Below are 19,602 nucleotides of genomic sequence, written 5' to 3'. Positions count from 1 at the left end.
CATTAGCAGCTGGGGACCATGAGGCACAAAAGGCTCAGGACTCGAATCCCAAAGATATTTAAGTGCCTAATGAGGCAGGCAGACACCAGTAGGATTTTTCAAGTGTAGTTAAGCAGGACTGGCAGCCACATCCCGCAGCCGTGGGTTGTGTATTACCGTCGGTAGCTGTGCACCACTTTGGACTTTGTTTTACAGATCTGGGAGAATAAGCTGGTTGTTTCTGTATGGCTTGTTGTGGGCAAAATGGGACTGTGAGTCAGGCCCCTTCGTGTCTTAATTTTCCAACCTCAAGAGCTAGTAGGCTCATTCCAGCCGGGCAGAGCATGCAGCCCGGCAGGTAGGCAGTGGAGGACGAGCCATGGGCTTCAACTGTCTTCTCTGAAAGCTTTGCTTTGCTCAGCACCTTGCTCCCAGCGCTGGGACGTGGCACACCCAGCCCTGCCACAGGGGTTGGGCTCACAGTGGAAACATGAGTGGTTCGCTCTTCTTGGCCAATATTCCTGCCAACAAAGTCTTTGAAAGTGCCACCTGTGCATCTTGAGGAGCAGGCGGAGTCCTGCTTCTGCTTCAAACATCCACATCTTTACTCTGCTAAGGTTTTTGGCTTATGACCTGTGGTTGAAATGATGCAGTGGTATACTACTAACACTGCTGCAGCAAGGGCAGGGAGCATGGCTGGGTGGAAGTGCAGAGCCCACTGCCGTGGCTTACTCCTTGGCTGCTCTGCAGAGCCCTTCGTTTGCAGAGGCTTCCTGGCCCAGCAGTGAGCACACTGTAAATCAGGGCTGCCAGTGTCCCAGCCCAGCTCTGCACCTCAGTTTACCTGCCCATAAAGCTGAGACAGTCCCTCTTCCACAGGGATAGTTTGAGGGGTAATCGGTTAACGCTGATAAAGTGCTTTGAGCAGCTAGGACTGTAAAAGTGCCAAGTATTATTATTAGTCCCATGTCTTTGCTTTACTGTGTCAACCAGATCCAAGAGTCTCCTGGTACCAGAGCAGCCTCCTGCAGCACCTGCTCCCCACACAGCACAGGCCACGCAAAGCAGATTATCCTACAGCTGGCCTTTTCAGGGCAAAAGCAGCAGTTCTCGCTGCCTGCAGTGGAGGACTGAGTATCCAAAGAAGAATTTAAACTAAATACTTATAAACGCTTGGCTGCAACAGGCTGAGTTTTGCTGCTTGAGTGACTGAGAACCCAATCCCTTGTTGAAAAGGGAAGTGAGTCTTACACCAATGAATTTCAGGCTATGCTCTGAACCTACCTGGAAAATTAGAGTTGTGTTGGTGTTTCACCGCTCGTGTGGGCAGTTGTGCATTTGTAGTTATTTGCAGCCACTCAGTGACTGAGCTCATGCTGTTCAGCGACATGAGTACTCCAAGAGGGTATCTGTTCTTAGATTTGCAATTCAGCTTTAATGCATTACTTGACCACTTTCTCCCCAAACAGTGGAAACGATTTCTTACAGATCTGGCATTTATAGCTGTTCTGATTTTTTTTAAGTAGGATGTGCTTTTTTGGTTTTTGTTTGGGGTATTTTTGTGTCTCCTCTCACACTTACGCATTTCCTTCAGTTTCTCCACCTAGTCCTTCTCACACATGATGATAACCTGTGGACTGCCATGTCTGGCTGTAAAGAACGGTTGATGGGAATTTAAGGCTGTAAAAGGTGAACTGGTGAATATTTGGAAAGTAACCCCCTTCTCCCTGGGTGTCCACTCTGTGAAACTCAATTATCTTGAGACCCTCTAGTGTATTTTGAATTTGGTGCAATTAACCAACAGTTCAAAATCATCTAGTGGGGCGGTGTGCCTAGACACGCACAGAAATGTTTGCATCAGACTCATTCTCAGAGGAAACTTGCTAGAAGTGAGTTGTGATATGAATACAGCATTTAACAGAAAGGAGCCAAATATTGTTTACTAGAGGTAGCAAAAAAAAAAGGTCATTGCATCCTGGAATGGTTACCAGTGTGTGAGCCAGAAAACATGCCCACATTTCCAGCTGCTATGCCAAAAGCTAACATGCTAAGCCACGTGCAGATCTACCACCACAGACACACACTCTTCCACGCTCCAACTCACAGGGATATGGAACTGCTTCACCATTTCACCCACTGCTTCGTCTTGCAGACATCTCTGTGATCGACTGGTTTAAAAACTCAAATGCCTGACACCTCTTGAGTTTCTTACGGATGGCTAATGTACCCAAGAGTGCAGCAAGACCATCTGCAACCGTGCTTGGCCTGGCATGAAATCAGACAGGGAGGCTCTTTCCATCTTCTTGCATCTTGAGGTCTGAACCCAGAATAATGTGTTCATTTTAATTGCCTGTCAGTAGGTAATTTTATTCCTGGTGTCAGCATCCACAATAAGCATGAAAAGAGTTTTGCCTCTGGCTGTGGTAGTAATGATAGCTGTAGTACCTCTTGTGCGCATCCTCAAATCATCCTCGAATTTAAACTGAGCGCTAGAGAGCAAATATATTATTTGTGTATTTTATGCAATGCCCAACACAATGAGGCCCTGGTCTCTAGACGCTATGATAATACTACTAATAAATAATAACTCAACACTGAGATTAACACTGCCACACAGAGACTTTCTGATTTGGTACATTAACTTCTTATTCTTTTCATGCTGTGAATGTAAGCTGTAGCTGGAGATACAAAGTGCTGTGAAGATTACTGTAAGTACTCTGATCTTCTGAACCCTGAATGGAGGTCGCCGTTGTATAATAAATTGCATTAAAATATAAATGAAATCATGTACAATTTTTCCAGCAAGAATTATTCACAAGAAGCTTTGTGGAAGAAATGAGTGTGTTAGCTCCAATAAAAGCCATTATTTCTTTCAGGTGGCTGCTTAAAGCTTTGCTAATTGTCTGAAGAAACCTATAACAACATCTGATGTGATATTCAGGGCTTCCAAAGACCCCAATAGTCTCAGTGATTTTGCAGAGCTGAGAGGGGTTTTGTTTCACTCATTAGATCAACTAAAGAAATTGTGCTTCATAATAAAAGGATTTTCTCCTGCTCACCAGAGTGCAAAGATGAGCCAGGCTAGCTGATCCACAGTAGCATGGCTCTTTCAGTCCCATGGGAATGATCCTTGGTCCCATGGGGGTTAAGAGAAAAACCTTCACTGATTGCTGCAATGAAGATTCCTGCTAATACCATGAATGCCAGTTGTTTTTAATCCTGCCAATAAATAGCAATTTTCTTTAACAATGGGACAGAAAATTGCATATGAGACCCAGTTTCTCTTCTCCCCACCATGACATATTTATGCAGCCATGCCATGGTGGTGGGTTTTCTTTTTTATTAGAAAGAATAACACCTTATAGTAACAAGATTAGATCCATTTTCCCTACAAAACATAGTCGGGAAATTTGAATTAAACCAAAATCAATAAAGCATGACCTTTGGAGAACCCAGAAGAAACTATATTCTCAATTTTTCTAGCTCTGCGCTGGCAGGCTCTGCTGATACAGCCTTGAATCCAGCCTGAAGTTCATCACCTGAGAGTGCAGAATTTCTCCTGAATTATTGGATCAGCTGGTCTTTAGAGAGAGAAATCAGTAAAGCTCTAGTGGGTGGTGGTGGTCCCTGAAACAGTTTGCCAACTCATTGATTGCCTATCCTGCATAAGCAGTCACCTCTGTTGCCAATATGACAGCAAATACTACCATGGAAATCAATTAAAAACATGTTTTGATCTAAGTAGATGCACTATTTAAAGAGGAAAGAGGAAGGGCTTTCCTAATACTGATCTTTCTTCAGGCTCTCTGGCTGGTCCTGTGATCTTGGGATTCCGTCATTCAGTAATCACAGCCTGCTGCATGGAGCTTGTCCAGATTTTAAAGCTACCTCCTCTTTGCTGGGCGATGACAGCTGAGAGGGGCTGTGCTGCGTTTTCAAAATACACCAAAATTCCCTGTGAGTAGTAAATGCTGCTGAGAATGTTTCCCTTCCTGTCCTATCAGCTGCTGTGACTCTTGTACTACAAACTTGAGAGTATTTCTCAATAGAACATGTATTAACTGTATCGACAGCCCATCTCTGTTGTGCTCATTGGTACACTTAAAAAGATGTTTAAACATGCTAAATTTTAAGTGATTCAGGCACCATGGTAGTTTAAGTTGTACACATGTGGACCATGACAATAGAAGGAGGGTGTTGGGGTGTCCATCCTACACAGGTTTTTTTATGCTGACGAAACTGTTTGATGCCAAGGTGCTGGGCTTTTATAAGGTATTTTAACTTTAACCACTTTGCTGCTGCAGTCTCTGCTGCCTGGTGTCACTAGAGTTCTTTCAGATTTGAATGAAACCTCAGCCCTTTGGAGAATTTCAGAGCAACAGAGCAAAAGCAAAGCACTTAACAGGTATTAGTCTAGAAGGTCCTTCTGTTTTATGGGCTATATTTACACATTTAACGGGTAACTTTCTATTGCAATTTACATTTAAGTGTACTGGAAGCTTATTCCTTTGTGTGCTATTCCATTTAAGAGGATTTTCTTCTATTTCTCTTAATTTGGGGTATTGTTCTAACAGTACTACAATGAATTCCACTAACAGTCCTGCTAATTCAGTGGCTATTACTAACTTCCATTTGTTTGGTTCTTTTCATCCAAATTCATTTCAGTTCTCTTAAAACCTTTTACTTACTATGCAAATTAGGTATGATACATGTGAGAATGAGTTTGCCTTCCTGTGAAATGCAGCTATTTCTCAAATAAAACATACTAACTGCTTCTAATATTTGCATGGAGAAAATAATGGATTTTTTTCCTACCTAAATATAGAATCAGTAAGTACCAGATATTAATTTTCTCTGCCTTTGAAGACAAAGAATCAGCATCTAATAGGAGGAATCTGTCTACTAGGCATAGCAGGTGTGTGTATATTATATATGTATGTATATGTATGCCTCAGTTGCTGTGTGCCAGGTTTTGGTGACAGCAGTACTGTGCATACAAAACTTAGGTATCTGAAAGCTAGCATCTGCCTGATTTCACAATAACAAGTATGTACATTCAGTCAGTGTTTCTGAAAATCGTTCCCAAAATACAATTGCTATTTCCAGCCCTTGGGAGTCGCAGGATCCAGAAATACAACAAGCCTCTTACATAACTCACCTTATTGCTATTGTGAGTCAATCAGCAAGGGGCAGATTTTTTTTAGGGTGCTATAGGTGTTTTATTTGGCAACATGTTTCTTTATAAAGAAATTATTAGGCTAATTGAGGGGAAAAGCTAGATAGAAATAGGTTAAAGAGGTCTTAAAGTACCGCTTAGAAGAATTAAATCTGGCAGTCTTTATTTAGCAGAGACAAAAATAAACACAAAGTTAGCAAAGAAAGGACAACAACAGGAAACAAAGGGTATAAGTGGCACAGTGCTAGAAAAGCAACAGCATCACTGACATACCGTATCTTTTCTGATATCTAACTTATAAAAGGGAAAAAAAAAAAAGTACACATGTGAACATACAGACATACCCATGAATGTATGATATATTTAACACTACATTGTCTTTTCCATTTTATCTGTCACAACAGCAACTATAACCAAACAAAAATTGTTGTTAGGTAGATGGATATAAATAATTTTTAACTTGACCTATGGGCTTGATTTAAAGATGCAGACTCCCCACCTCTGCTTAGTTTTGTTCTTCTACTCTCCAGAATAGTAGGAAAACAAGTTAGTATTTTTATCAGGTATGGTTATGCTCCCAAATTGCACTTTGTTGTCATCAATCTCATAGCACCTAGGTTCTCCCTGGCATCTCAGTTCCACCTATGTATTATTTGCATTACCATGGTGCTACAAGACCCTGTTATAGTCTTGTCAGAATCGACAGAAAGGATGGTCCTGCCCTGAGAGCTTAACAAAGTATGAAATGAGAGAACTGAGGAATAGGGGCAAGAGAGGCAGCATAAAGAAACGTGACGCTGTTGCAGACATTACAGGAAAGAAAAGTTTTAAGGCGAGCTTTGAAGAAAAATTATCAGTAACTTTTGGGCTGTTTATAGGATCCTTGGAAATAAAAGGCAGTCAGAAGAATGCGCAAAAGAACCTGTTTAAACGTATTACAAGAGGGCTGTGAAACTGGTATCATGAGCTAACTGGAGGTGCAGTTAGATCTCAGTAGCGAATGGAAATGGCAAGTAAGGTGAGGCAGGCTACCGAGGCCTTCCAAAGCAAAGACACATAGGTAAGGATCAACGTGATGGAGTAGGCTGAGCCAGTACAGGGATGAAAAAAGAGGAGTAACACAGTGAAAATGACAGACTAAGAAAAATGGTCTTTGTAGCAGTGTTCTCAATGAGCAAGACAAGGTTATATCTTCCAAGGCCAAAGGAAAGAATGTTGCAGTAATTGAGATTTGAGAAGATGGGAGTTTTAGCTATATGGACAGATTTAGACACAGTCTGAACATAAAGGGCTAGGGAAAGGTCTGAGTCAAAGAAGATTACATACAGGCAGATAATAGTGTAATAGATAAAGTACAGAGGGCTTGAGGGAGAAGACTTGACATGATTTTAACTGTAGTGAGTTTAAAATGACATTAGGGTTGTCAATTAACCAGTTTTTATCCAGATGGTCCAGGGACTGGAAGCTGGAGCTGTGTGCTGCTGGGCTGCTTACGAGCCAGGTACTATATCCTGCAATACAAAAGAAAGAGGAACAGACTCAGAAACAGAGAGAAAGCCTAAACGTCCCAGAACCCACTCACACACGAACTGTAACAATGTACTCTTGCAGAGCCAAATAGCTATCAGATGAATCATCATCAGACTCAAAGCATGTTTCTTCCACTTCACATCATCTACAGGCATCTGACCATGCAGTTGTGGGACTCACAGGGTGTTTGTGACTGCATGCAGCAGCAGGTGAGTCCCACTGAGCAGTCATAAGAAGGCAACAGAGACACAAGCCAAGAATTCAGTAAGGAAAGCATGCCAACCTGCAGTGAGGAGGCATAGCTGTGAAAAATCCGAGTGGAAATAGTTGTTTGAACTGTGGTTGTAGTACCCATTATCTGGGGATAAAACACAAAGTGACTAGAGGAGCGACCCAAGGGGGAAGCCCTGGTTAATATCTACTGGAAGCTGGAAGGCGTGTAAGGAAAAGCCCCTGAAAAATATGTCAGTAAGTGGGTTAGAAATGTAGGAGGAAAAAAAGGGAGAGGACAGTAACCGAACAAAGGTGGAGCGCATTTCACTGGACAGATTAGGGTGGAATAATAGTTGCGATCATTAATGTTCGTATGAGCAATAGGCTGTCTGAGACTTTGTCCTTTTAAAGAAATGCAAGGGGCATAAGCCAGGTTGGAAAAGATCTAGAACAAAACGGATGGACAGAAATTTATGAGGGCATTTGTGGAGAGCACTTTCAGTAATCTGAGTCATGGAGTGTCAGAAATGAGTAAGGCAAAAAAAAAAAAAAAAAAAAAGCCTTTCTAGTTTTCACGATGTCAGAGAAAAGCTTTAAGATGTGATCTGAATGAAACCTTGAATGAATGATCAAACAAAGATTGTGTGTATACACACTTGTATGTGTAGACCAATAACTATACATATAAATGTGTATATATAAACCAACACCTTGATTTCTGATTTACAGTTGGAAATACCACACTGGCATCAATCAAAGCAAGACTTCCAAATTGCATCAGTGAATTTTCCAGCTAATCTTCACTGAAAGGGTGATATCAGCAATAAAGGCATATCATACCAGAAGACAACAGACAAGATTGCCTGTGAGGGAGGTGAACTAACATTTATCTCCTTTTGCTCACTGCTTGCTGCTTCTGGTTATTAACATAAAACACAGTACATTCTTATTGCAGGAAAGTATTTTTTATCCAGAAACATTTTTTTCCATCAGAAGAGGCACCAGCCCAATTCCTTTGTGTTTTTTGATTTAGATTCTCTACAGTTACTGGAATTTCCAGATGTAAATTGTTGATAGTAAAGGAGACACCTAAAAGTAAAGAATAAAATTAATTTTAAAATTATTGTCTTGTGGCTCCTTCTGAAAGTACATCTTGTCTGGTACAAATGCATGGCTCACCTCAAAGTGCCTTTAGCTCGGTTAGCTCTTCAGACGATGCAACTATTCGTTCATAGACAACAAACAACTGGCAAAATTAAATTGGAGACTTTTTCAGGATGATATGGAAAAGCAGAGGCGATGGTTATTGGTTTGACACTCGCAAACCGGCAGGTGACAATCTCCCTCCCAAAGGAGCTCGTACTGTGGCACTATGTCGGGGTGAGGCAGGCACTGAGGGAGAGATCTGGGCTCAGTCGAGTATGGAGCTGCTCAGTGCTTGGGATCATGAAGGAGCCCAGGGTTACTTTTGTTTCATATTACATTTTTTTTTTCCTTTGATCAGCTGTTCTGTGGTGTCCAGGCCTGAGGGCAGGGAGAGGCATTGTCACTCCACTGGCAGGGGAAAAAGTTCAGGCTGGCCACAGCACAGAGGAAATGGACACAGTTGTTTTGTAACTCAGAAATACGTTGTATAACATTAAAAAAAAAAATGTTTTATAACATCGCTAATCCCCTTTTCCTGACGGCAGGCAGCGTCAGGCAGCAAAGGGTGCCTGTGCCGTGTGTGCTGCTACTCTTCGTACAGTGGCACCGCACTGTTTTGTATGTAAAGGTTTGGGTTTTTTCGAATTTTACATGAATAATCCCCCTGGCACCTGCATCACCGATTCTTTTACTCCGTGTCGGTTTGTATCTGTAGGCAGGGCGCACGCAGGCGGCTTGGGCCGCCTCTGCACAGTGACGGCCACCGATCGACCTGCTGGATCTGCGTTACCCTGGGCGCCCCCCCCCCCGTGTTTGCCTTCCCCCCCCCCCCCGGTTCCCTCTATTCCCGGCGGTTTCCCTGCGCTTCCCGGGGCAAGGCGCGTAGACGCCGCCGCTCCCGCCCTCCCTCGCGCCCCGCGCCCCCCGCTCCCGGCATGCCCCGCGCCTCCCGGCGGGCGGGGCACCGCCCCGTCACGTGAGGGGCGGGCTGGGCCGGCGCGGGGAGCGCTGGGCGGCGCAGTCGGGCCCGCGGCGGCGTCGGCGTCGCGGTGAGTCTCGGTGGGGCCGGGCCGGGCCGGGCGGCGGGGTAACGCCGGCGGGCCCTGCCCCTGCCCCGGGGAGCCCTCCCTCCCGTCCCCGCGCCGGTGTGCCCAGGCGGGGGCGGCTGCCGGCCCGGGCCTGCCCTCCGGCCCAGCCCCTCTCTCTCAGGGCCCCCGCCGGCTGCCCTGGGGGTTTTTGCGAAGCCCCCCCCCGCCGCCCCCGGCCCTGGGGGAGCCCCGCGACCCCGGTGCCAGCCCGCCTGCTGGGAGCCGGCGGGGCCCTGCGGCCGGCGGGGCCCGGCACGGCCTCTGCGGCGGCTGGGTGCTGCCCGCTCCGGCCCCGGGCCCTCGCCCCGCTGTGCTGAATCAGGCTGGAAGCGGGACGGTGCCGGAGCGCATCGCCCAGCGCCGCGGCTTAGCAAGGCGCCTGTGAACTGTGATTTGTACCTTTCCTGCAAAAAGAAATTCGCTCTTGGGATAGAAAAAATACCCCGAGTGCTCTTGATTCGCTTTCAGACTTACAAGCCTCTGTAGTGTTCCTTTCTGACTGGCTTAAATTTTGTTCTGAATCTTGTGACTTCTTTGAGTGTTCACAGCTGAAAGCAGAAACCTTCCATTCCAGAGCAAACGTTTTTGCTTAATTTAAAACAAGAAATGACTCTGGAAAGTGATAGAGTGTTTCTGCTTGCTGGTGTTTGTGCTTTGGCAGCCAAAAAGTGTAATTCCGACAGTGTCTGATTAGTGGGTTTTGGTTTGTTCCTTTGATTTTCTGAGTTTTTTTCAGATGTAGGTGTAATTAAGAGTGTAAAAGGACTGTTAGCTTTTTTTCTTTTCACAGAAAGCCCCATTTTTTCTTGGTCCTGTAGAAAGCAACATAGGCAAACTCAGTTTTAAAATTGCATAGATGTTAAGTGTTTTGCAGTTGGCCTGTAGATGGACTTGTCACAATAGGTATTAGTCAAAACTATGTACATTTAAAAAGTACCTTGGCTCTACTGCGTAATACCCGTTTTGGGGCAATATCGTGCTCATTGCTTGCTGGTCATTATATACTTGTTTATCATTAACCAGATCTGAAGGGCAGACTTCTCATGGTACAGGATTAGCACTGGGTGAAACTAGAACCTCTTTCTTGATACGGTTTTCGTATTAACGTTAATTTGTGGTTTAGGTGGTTAAAAAAGTTAGGCTGTGCAGTTATTAACAAAGCTGGTAAGTGCAATGAGCCTTAACACACAGAACTTTTGGGTCTGTATGCAGCTTCATTGTGTGGCAGATGTCGCAAGAGATGAGATATAGAGGTGTTTTCAATAATTTACATACATGCAGAATTTTCCCTTTTTGCACTGTTGATCATTCTATGCTTGATCAGAAGGAAACTTCCAAAAGGCACACTTGCCGAAGAGAAGGGCTTGAAGCATCACTGAGGTTGAGCATACTCTAGTGTTAACATATTCCTGATGCATAGAGTTACAGTGTTAACTAAGAATAGAGTGCAGGACTAATGTAATGAGAGGCAACTGCAAATCTTTAATATTGTGTGTGTTCTTTTAAAGGAGAAAACGTAGTTGGTTTTTTTTTTTCTGTGAACTCAAATCGGGTAAAAATAAGTTTTGTTTCCTTCTGACTTTGCCAAGTTTACATAGCAGCTTTCATATGAAAGTCATTCCTGAATGTATTTGGGGGAAAAAAAGAACCCAAATGAATGGCAGTGTTGTTTTGGAAGGGATGAGAGGAAGTGCTTAACTGTGTGCAGAAAGGTGCCCAAATATGTGTGGGAAACTTATGCAGACTTTTAACCATGCTTATGATTTACATGTTGGAAACATGTCACGGAATTGTCAGGGTTGGAAGGGACCTCTGGAGATCATCTAGTCCAACCCCTGCTAAAGCAGGATCACCTACAGCAGGTTGCAGAGAGTTGTGTCCAGGTAGGTTTTAAACATCTCCAGAGAAGGAGACTCTGCAACCTCTCTGGGAAGCCTGTCCCAGGGCTCTGTCACCCTCCAAGTAAAGTTCTTCCTCATATACAGATGGAACTTCCTTTGTTGCAGTTTGTGCCCGCTGCCCCTTATCATGTCTGGGCACTACTGAACAGAGCCCAGCCTCATCCTTTTGATGCTTGCCCTTAAGATATTTGTAGACATTGATAAGATCCCCTCTCAGCCTTCCCTTCTCCAGGCTACCCAGGCCCAGCTCCCTCAGCCTCCCCTCACAAGGAAGATGCTCCAGTCCCCTCATCGTCTTTGCAGCCCTCCACTGGACCCTCTCCAGCAGTTCCCAGGCCCTCTTGAACTGGGGAGCCCAGAACTGGACCCAGCACTCCAGATGCGGCCTTACCAGGGCAGAGGAGACAGGGAGGACCACCTCCCTGGACCTGCTGGCCATGCTCCTCCCAACGCTCCCCAGGATCCCACTGGCCGCCTTGGCCACATGGGCACACTACAGGCTTATGGGCAACTTGCTGTCCCATCGGTAGTCCCAGGGCCTTCTCAGCAGAGCTGCCTCCCAGCAGGTCAACACCTGGCCTAACTGCTGCGTGGGGCTGTCCCTCCCCAGGTGCAGGACCTTACACTGGCCTTTGTGGAACTTCCTGAGGTTCCTCTCCAGCCTGTCCAGGCCTTGCTGAATGGCAGCGCAGCCTTCTGGTGTATCAGCCGCTCCTCCCATTTTTCTTTCATCAGCAAACTGTTGATTTGCTCAGCCCACTCTGTCCCTTCATCCAGGTCATTGATGAGTAAGTTGAACAAGACTGAACCCAGTGCTGACTCCTGGGGAATGCTGCTAGTTGCTAGTTACAGGCTTCCAGCTAGGCTGCGCTGCTGGTCACAACCCTCTGAGCTCTGCTGTTCAGCCAGTTCTCGGTCCACCTCACTGTGGATTCAAAGCCATATCTTAAATTTCTAGAAGAGAAAGTTCTCAGTTCCATCGTTTTGATGCCAAACCTCCTGATGCAAGGTGAAACATAAAAAGAACTAGACCTGTTTGTTTCCTTTCTCCAGAATGTTTTTAGTAGCAACTGTTCTGTGAGTTTGCTTCCTTTCTGGAGGTTTTATTTTATTTAAGAATTTATTTATTTTGTTACAGAATATTGCAATTGACATTAGTTCTTAAAGTGCTAACAATGTCTTCCTACCTGTTCCATTCCTGTCAGGGGCCAGCTACAGCACAGAACTCCAATGCTGTTCGAGAGTTGAAGGAATGAACACACAGTCGTCCTCTCAGCTTGCACTGGAGTGGACACCTATATATTTTCTACAACTGAAATGACTTACTAAACCTGGAAACTTCTGAGCAAGAGAAAACAAAAGTAAGTGCTACACTTTTGTGTAAGATGTAGTCTGTGTATTTCAACAAAATATAAGTAATTGGCGCACAGACTCTTTGCTGGGTTGTTGCATAAAATGACTGGAGAGGCTGTATGCCAGAGACTCTGTGATGTGACTGGACCCGTTAATGCATAACGGACATAGGCAAATGTGGAATACAGAAGTATTGAGCTTTCTGTGTCTGGCACAGTACCTACCTGTTACTTGGAAGAGAGCACACGCAAACGTATGGTGCTGCCCCATGAAAGACTTAGGATAGCCCCAATCTCCCCTTTCTTAGGGATTAAAGCAAAGAACCGTTTGTGGATGACTTCTTCATAGTCCTCAGTCTGCTTCTTTCAGACACAAACTCAGAATGATACTTTCTCTGTAGTATTACGTGTATTTAGAGAAGCAATCCATGCAGTGGAAGAAAGAAATAACACAGCAGATGAAGGAGGAGGAGTCTGATGCATCGGTTGTACATGTTCTCAAAGGAAAGTTGGAGGAAAGCCTGAGTAGGGGATGTAATTTTAACCGTTACAGTGTCTTTTTTTAATATATATATATACACACAAACACACACACACACACACACACAGGATTTCATTATATAAGAGATACAATTTCCATTTCTCTTGTGGAATCATCAGTTAAATCTTTAGCAATAGAACTGCAGTGGCCTAAGGGGATATCTTTCAAGAAGAATGAGCAGGGAGCAACTGAAGGCTCTCTTAATAGAAAACTTTGAAGCTGTATTTGCTGTCCCATAGGCTTTCCTGTCAACTGCATCAGCTTTTGACAATGTGGGAGGTATACATCCCTGCAGGGGATGCAGAGTAGAGAAAATAGACTGGGTGGGTTTAGAAAGCCACGGATCAGCCTTCAGGCATATAGGTTTCCTACAGATGTAATGCTGATTCTAGAGGTAATGTGACTAATGGTTCCTAACAACAGCTACTCGCTTCTGTCGTGCCACCTATTCTAGCTAGACTTAACAGCTATTTGCTGTACAGGACTACATGCATAGAGGGAAAACTACCTTCTTTGATCCACTCATATGACTGAACTTCCACTTCAGAACTTGGTTACTAGAGTAAATATTAAGAAAAAGTAAGTAAAAAAGATAATCATGGCAAGAGAAAGATACTATGCATAGAACAGACACAGGAGAAGCAATCGGCAAGTACAAGTGGACAGAAATAATTGTCAGCATGAATTACAAGGAATAGATCTCTGATAATTGCTAGAAAACAGGCCTTAGCAAATAATTGTATTTATTGCCACTGAAGCAGATGCTGCTTTTCCTTCTTACTGTGATACAAAGCATGAGAAATATCTAGCTAACAGCTCAGAGTCCATCAACAGGTAAGTTACTTAGTGTCCATAATGGCATGTGTCCTGCTATATCATCTCTTTGTGAGGGTGCTTGTAACTCTCCCACAAGAAAGCTTGTCAGGATGAAAGCCAGGGTTATCACCCTAAGCTATGTTTTCAATATAATTAGAAATGAGGAAGCAATTGGGTTGATGATTAGAAAAAGTAATGTTACAAACTTTTATGTTAGGTTTTGTTGACAGTTTTGCTTTGCTTTGAAAATAGAGTGGGAGTCAAATTCCGTGAGAAGTTAAGACAGTAAAAGAAAACCTTCAAATGAAGACAGGAGAAATATCAATCAAGACAGAACTGAAGATTTTTATTTGCTCCCTCCAGCTATTATTTATGGCTTCCCATGTGCAAGCAACAACATTATTGTTTTATGGTTTTTTAAAGAAACATATACACAGAAGTGCGTAAGATCTGGTGGCACGAAGAAAATACTTACCAAACTTTCTGCCAAGCTCTTGTTGCTTGCTCCCACTTGTAGAACTTCATTGTCAAGATTTTATTTTTTTTTCATTAGTGCAAGGTTTTCCTGCTAATATCTTCAGAACTACCTGGTGTAGTAAGCCTAATACCAGTGGGCAGGCAACTGTCATGCTTCTGATTTGTTTGCTGAAGTAAATAAGTCACTTGACTGTTGTGAACTTTTGTTCATTTGCACTTGTTCATATTGAGTCCTTTGGAGACAATGATTTGCCCTTTCAAATACAGGACACATTAGGGAACCAGAGAATGCTTTTTCTGGGAGAAGGAGCATTTCTGATTCTTTGCAAACAAATTTAGCAGTTCGTGTAGAGTTGTACAGCTTGCTGTTCAGTCTAGCAGAGGACCGGCAACGTGTGGGATTCAGGAGTACGTTTATTTTAAAGACAGGAAGCCTGGTGGAGAACTGGTGTTTAGCAGACGGGTGGCTCCAAATTGCAAACTTTTTCATAAGCGATACTTTTTTTTGGTAGGATACAGAAAATTTTAATGCATTATTGATGAATTTAACTGACTTAAAAACTTCATTGCAGAAGTGCAAACAGTAGCATACATTCTACATGCACAGTATACCATTGAAGCTTGTACTGCTGGCATGGTTTCCCTGGGAAATGTAGGTTTCGTAAGTACATACAAATGGGGTGTATTATTTAGATGCTAAGGGAGAAGGCCCACTAGTGGAATGAGCCAGTCTCAGACCAGTAAAATCATGAGGATCTACTTGAGGAAAGATAAGGGCTGCAGACTCCATTACTAAGAAGTTACACTTGGCAGGATTTTATATCCTGTAACTGTGATGGTAAAGAAGAAACAGGAGATTCTGTGATCTAGCAATTCTTACTGATTCCAAAGATCCACTCTGGACTAAGTGCAGGTAGAAGCTTATGACTTGACATGTAAAGGTGGTTTGTTGTTGTACATCATAGATATGATTTGCACTTGAGCTCTGACGTAAGAAACCATAAGTGCTATCAAGTGATTTAAGAGAACCTCTTCCTTTTCCTGCTTGATACTTAATCTCACAGGTAAGTCAGTTTTCCTTTCTTTCTGTTTGCCATCAGTTGCATAAGGAGTGACAGGTAATTGCTGGTGGCCGCAGGTAAATAAATACATGTAACTATGATGTGTGAATTGGCATTGCTCTAGGCATGTTTTTGATGCCCATACTGCATGGCTTTTAAATGTTAAATTCTGTTTTTTAGTTAAGTAGTCTAAATATATCAGGTCAGAGAGCATGAACAATATTATTATGATTCATGATCAGAGGGCTGGAGCACCTCTTCTATGAAGACAGGGTGGGAGAGTTGGGGTTGTTCAGCCTGGAGAAAAGAAGGCTCCAGGGAGACCTTGCTGCAGCCTGCCAGTACTTAGAAGACTTATAAAAAGGACAAACGTTTTAGCAGGGCCTGTTGCAATAGGACAGGCAGTAATGGCTTTGAACTAAAAGAGGAACATTTATACTAGATATAATGGATTTTTAGTGATGAGGGTGGTGAAACAGTGGAACTGCCCACAGAGATGGTTGATGCCCCATCCTTGGAAGCATTCAAGGTCAAGCTGGGTGGGGCTCTGAGCAACCTGCTGTAGTTGAAGAGGTATGTCCCTGCTCATTGCAGGGGGATAGGACTAGATGATCTTGAAAGGCCCTTTCCAGACCAAACTATTCTAGAATTCTTCCTTAAAAAAGAGAGTTTTTCTTCTACACACACACACCACACCCCCCCGCATTGGCATCTTTCACTGTTGCAGAAGTTTTAATGTTTTGGGTTTTTTTATTTCCCTTGGAAATAAATGTAAGCAAGTATTTCTGTGGCATGGGTATTTTGGTGATTTGGTTGTGTGTGTGTGTGTGGTGGTGATTTTTTTTTAAGCTTTATCTGTTTGAAACTGGAATGCTCTGCCTTTACGCTACTTACTTTTTGTAGCTTTGTTGGACTTTGGAGACTTCTGCTACCTCATTTTTGTTTCCGTTATTGAGTATAGTCCCTTTGTGCTAAAATACAACTAAATATAACTGGTTATATGAGTGTGAAAGAGATATTTTTATGAACTTGATTAGTTGGTTGTGGCACTTTGGTTTCACTGTATTTCTTCTTGGTTGATTAGTGCTATTTTGTTAGGGACAGCTGATGTCTGGAAAACGACCTTCGTTGCTGTAGTGTAGATCTTTCTTGTGATTTGTTTTGTAACCCTATATATCTTTATATAAAATTCTAAAATTTTATTAACCTTTAATGAAATGAATGACTGCCCTTGATTTCATTAGATTAAATGCTTGTTTACTGGCGTTAAAGATGCTGATGCTTATTTCAGTGACTTGCTGATATGATAGACTGTTGCTTTTCCATAATTGATTTTTTTTAAAGGATTTGTGTTCTTTTTTGCTTAGAGTGAAATACTTCTATGTGTTTTGGATTTTTTTCCTTCTCCCTACATGGTTGTCTTAGCTTAATTTTGCTACTGTCTTAGAAATTCCTAGAGTTCTACTCTATTCTATGTTATTTCTGAAAACCTATGTGTTATGTGTTATCTCTTCTGTGCAGCTGTGGTGCTGACAGATGTGGTTTTGTTTTTAGGACTTTGTATTTTATGCTTTTAATGTTATTGCGGGAAACACAAGGCAATATATTCATACTAGCTCTGTAGGTTGTTACTGTACCTAATAAAACTCTACGGTAATCTGTGTAACACCAGCATACTTTGTCACTATAAACCTGCTTTTTCATTTTTTTGCTGCTTATGTTCAAATGAAAGTGCAAGCAGCTTTTTCTATATACCCACACTAACTTACACTTACCTCTCAAACACAGTGAAAAATTGTTTACTAATATATTATTATTTTTCTTCTCTTTGAAATAATTCCTTATTTGTTATCAGGTCTAACTATGAAAATAACTTAATTTTTATCTAGACTGGCAGGTGTCTTGCAGGTCTTAAATGATTAACCCAGTGCACTGATGGTTTTCAAGTGTCATGTAATTGTCTAATTGTGACTGTAACTTTAGAAGTGCTCTAATTCTTTTCTGAATTACTATGACAGCAAATGAAGGGATTTAGTAAATTTTGTAACTGTATTTTTAGGAGAGGCCTTGGAGGTGCACAGACTCTTTAGATGCTTCCACAGATCATCATATGGAGCAGGATTATGAGAACTTTGGCATTGTGCTGTGTCATGGTTGTTGATGTGTGACAGAAACGGGAACGCTTCTAGAAGATGTTCAGTTAAACTGTTGTTCATTTTTACTGTATTGATAAATCTGATTCTGGTAAAAGCAAATAGTTCTCATGCTTATCCAGTTGCCCTTATATTTATATGCAGATGTATATATATATACACACACACAATAACTGCTTCAACTACAGTAATATGTGTCACTAATGTTTTTTTGCCATGTTTACTTCTTACTCAGTATATTCTGTAAATGTCTTCTGTGTATAGTAATTTAGCAGTTTAATTTCCTCAGTCTTTCTGGAGTAACATATTGAACATTATGGACTATATAAAGTTAAAAGCTTCATTTTACATTAAGTGGTGTCAATTTTTTTTTGCTCCAGATGATTGATGTAGGTACAAATTTGAAGAGGTTTTCTTCCAAAGCTTTAATCAGTGATGGTCAAAAATATTCAATATCTGGAAAGTGGTGCTCCCAGTTTACTTCGTGCAGTTTACTTGATTTCAGATGTTTGTGGTAGTAATCCTTTGGCTGATGCAGGTTATGTTGTGGTTGGGCACAAACTGGTTCTTTATATGTGTTAAGATTTTAGGTTGAGACAAGCATGGCTCAGTTATATAATAGTTACAAATTATTTGGTAAGATTATGGTGTGAAGGTGAAGCCTTAAAAGGACCAGCAAAATGTCAAATGAACTTTGATTTCTTCCGTGTTATAAACAATGAAAACTAGTTTTACCAGGCTGCTGTCAATCTAAACATGAGTCTTGGCGATCTTTCCAAGCTGTGCTGCATACATTCTCTCACCTGTTGCCAGTGAAGAACTGTAAAGAATGAATAGCTTGCCACTTCAGTTTCTTAACCCTCAAAAGCTTATTTACATGTTTTAAAGTTTATTTAGATTTTCTGTGTGGGCATGTGCTGATATCTGTCAGCATTTATTCATAAACAGCAGATAGGATCCTTGAAATTACTTAAAATCTGGCCTTCAGCGCCTACCATTTCAAATGTTGTTGCGCCTCCATTCCCATGAATCCTAGGAAGCACAAGTATAAATATAATCTTTAATGAAAATAAAGATTCCAAGTAGTTTAATTGTTATTGTAAGATCATTGGAGCCTACATTTCTTGGTAGTGTTACTATATTAAGTTCTGGTAACTTTAACAAAGCTTTGTTTATTAGTTCAAGTTAAATCCAGTAAAATTTCTTTGTCTCCTTGCTATTCTGGATTCAGGGAAGAATGTTCAACTGTTTGTAACTGCAGAATACCATAAACAAAGCTCTCTGATTTATTTTCAATTTGCAGAGTAATTGTACTTCAGTTCAGCTGCTGCCAAGTGTGAGACTTGCATGGCTTTCAGTTTTTGTGCAAGTATAGAAGTACATATGGGTGATACTGGGGAATAAAATGTCTCTGCAGTGGAAAACTACTTGCAAGATTTTTCTCTGTGTGGAAGGACTACTGCTGCTCTGTGATAATGAGAAAGTTGTAGCTATTTTAAGACTATGATGGAGTATGTTTTTGAATTGTTCATGGCAGTATTACTTTGGGAAGTTGCCAGAAGCAGCTTCTACAATTTGTCAGAAAAATAAATTATATTTTAAAAGGAAATATTTCATGTTCATTTTAAATGTTTTTGAAAACTTGTTTGCTCTTTTGATACAGAGGAGTCCACTTCTTTAAGGGTGTGTCTTTGAGTATTTTTAAATGAGAACTTAATCTTGTCTGTTGTCTGAAGATCACAGAAGCATAGAGCAGTTCAGGTTAGAAGGGACTTCAGCAGGTCTCTGGTTCAACCCCTCGCTCAAAGCAGGGTCAGCCCCAGCTGCTGAAAGCTTTACATGATTGGGTCTTAAAAATTTCTGAGGATGGAGGCTGCAACCTCCCTGGGCCTTGTTTTCACTGCCTGACTGCCTTACTGTGCAAAAGTAGTGGGGTTTTTCCTTAAATTGAGCCGGAATCTATTTTGTTTGTGTTGTGTGTTGTCTTCTCATCACTCACTGCTTCGAGGACTCTGGCTCTTCTCAGTAACCACCTCAGAGGTACTACTGGTGGGTGGGCAGCTGTGGGGTCCCACTGAAGCAGTCTCCTCTTCAGGCTGAACAATTTCCGGCTGCCTCAGCCTCTCATCGTAGGGCAGGTGCTCTGGGTCCTGGTCGTGTTGGTGGCCC

The 19,602-nt window shown here is 42.3% G+C and overlaps 1 protein-coding gene across 3 annotated transcripts in view; it reads left to right on the top strand.

Moving 5' to 3' along the window:
* The first annotated feature begins 8,994 nt into the window (after positions 1-8,994).
* The window catches only part of MTM1 (myotubularin 1), a 57,154-nt gene continuing 46,546 nt past the window's right edge, over positions 8,995-19,602 (top strand). For all 3 annotated transcript variants that reach the window (XR_005830956.1, XM_040614428.1, XM_040614427.1), the window contains exons 1-2: positions 8,995-9,093; positions 12,239-12,394. The gene's annotated coding sequence lies outside the window, so the exon portion shown is untranslated. The remainder of the gene's footprint in view (positions 9,094-12,238; positions 12,395-19,602) is intronic.

This window comes from Falco naumanni, chromosome 14 (genome assembly GCF_017639655.2).
Source record: "Falco naumanni isolate bFalNau1 chromosome 14, bFalNau1.pat, whole genome shotgun sequence".
NCBI lineage: Eukaryota > Metazoa > Chordata > Aves > Falconiformes > Falconidae > Falco > Falco naumanni.
The sequence above is the reverse complement of the archived record's forward strand: the minus strand, read 5'-3'. Positions and strand labels throughout refer to the sequence as shown.